Here is a 2158-nt window from a genome sequence, read left to right as displayed (position 1 = left end):
ATCCAGTTCTGGGCTCCACAGCACAAAGAAGACAAGCAGCTACTGGAGGGGCCAGTGGAGGCCACAAAGATGATGAGGGGTCTGGAGCATCTCTCTTATGAGGAGAGACTGTGGCAGCTGGGCCTGTTTCCTCTGGCAAAGACAAGACTGAGAGGGGGTCTCATCAATACATTTTAATATCTCAAATGTGGTTTCCAAGAGGATGGTGCCACACTCTTTTTCAGAGATGCTCAGCAACATGTCAAGGAGCAGTGGCTATAAAGTAAAATATGAGGAAAAACTTCTTTACAGGGAGGGTGGTCGTGGAGTCTCCCTCTCTGAGGACAATCAGAACCCACTTGGATGCACTCCTCTGTCACCTGCTCCAGGTGCCTGGGCAGGAGGGCTGGAGCCCTCCTGAGGTCTCCAGAGGTCCCTTCCAACTCTAACGATTCTGTGATTCTGTGGACTTGTAAAAATCATATTAAATTGTTCGTGTGTGAAAATGTCAAAGGGAAGCATAAAATATAAAACACAAATCTTTTTTTCTCCTTTCTGTTTTCCCCTTTCCCTCCCCTTCCCTCCTTTCCCCTTCCCCAGTTTTTCAAGTCCCCGAGACCAATGTCATAAATACTCCAGCCGTCAGTCTCTAACAGAGCAGTCGGGTTTTTGCCGGGATACGAGGATTTTCCATATGAATTTGGGGAAACCCGCGGCGGGCGACGGGCCTGGAATTGCGGGGATGTCCCGCCAGGGGTCCCCCTTGTACCAGATCCCGAGCCCAGATCTGTTCGTGGAGGTCGAACAGGAAAATCTCCGTGAATTCCCTTTAAAAGACTTTACATACGACTACATAAATATTGCTGCATAATCATTTGTGCACCAGAGAAGACAGTTTTAAAGTAGTTCCTCCATTTTGAATTATAACGTTCCTTGAAAAGACATAATTTGCTGATTAGAGATATGTTTGTTTAGTTGCGCAGCCTGAAGCTCCAAATTTGATTGCGTTCGTTTTAGTCACAGAACTGATCTTATTTTCAGTAACATGGAGCTGTTTGTTCCAAATGCATTTATGAATTCCTATCTCAGTTGTGTCACATGCTGGAAGTGATACTACTCTTCCTAATTCCTAACATCATAAAACCTACGCAGAGGAGAAAGTGCTGGAAGAAGGAAGCATCTTTTGTATTTCTATAAACTAAACGGGCTTAATTTCAAGTCTTTAATCCTGGTTATGGTACCATAAGGGACGGGCTTCAAAACCACGCATGATCCTTGTGCCTCTGACATGAAAGACCTGGCAAGTCTCACACACTGAGTGTGACATGAATACACTTGGCTCGTGCCTCGCAGCCTCTGCCTGTGGCTACATCTCCCTTGTTTACCCTGCTTTACCATGTTCTCCTTCTTACTAGGTGCAACCTGCCTCCAGAAACAGCTTTTGCAGCTGCTATTCCTTCTTCTTTGAGCCTACAGAACAAGGGAGGAGAAAACATATTAAGTGAGGCAGTGGCACTTCACAGCACAATTTCCTGGCTCCTGTATCACCCCTTCTGCCCAGGGATCGGAGTGCCTGCCCACCCTCTGCCTGGAACTTTTTGTGACAATTGAAAAATGAGCTTTCTGGGCCTTCCAGGCAAGCACCAAAGAGAGTAAACTTTTAACAAAGGAAAGCAGGGAGAGTTTTTGGTCATGAAAGAAATTGCACCTGGCAAGCCACCTTTTTACAGAACTTGTCTCTGCTGCATACTGGAGACAGAGATAGCTTTTCAGAAATCTTCATTTTCAGCCAAGGATTAGAGTGGGACCTACATTGAATTAACTATTAATGTTACAAACACATGTAATCCTCTGTCCCAACCTCATATGTTTAACAGTCATGCCTGTGGGCCATAAGGTGAAGGACAGAGACCTAGGGATATACGAATTTAGCAGCAAAATGTTGCTTGAGTACCACAAAGCTCCTCTGCCAGCCCACTTGCAGCCTGCCTGTGAGCTGACTGTGTCCACACTCTCCAGGACATGTGTGCCAGGGATATGTTGCTGGAAAAGTAAGAGGTTCATTATCTTGTTCCAGAAGTTACTGGTCTTTAGGTGCTATTTTGGGAAGAGGTCATCAATGGGCCATAAAATGCTTGGAACATGTCCCCTCTCACCCAGAAACTTCCTCTGTGGCAAT

This window comes from Empidonax traillii, unplaced genomic scaffold, assembly GCF_003031625.1.
Source record: "Empidonax traillii isolate 1590-97213 ecotype Southwest subspecies unplaced genomic scaffold, ASM303162v1 scaffold1:size7828297, whole genome shotgun sequence".
Taxonomy (NCBI): Eukaryota; Metazoa; Chordata; class Aves; order Passeriformes; family Tyrannidae; genus Empidonax; species Empidonax traillii.
The sequence above is the reverse complement of the archived record's forward strand: the minus strand, read 5'-3'. Positions refer to the sequence as shown.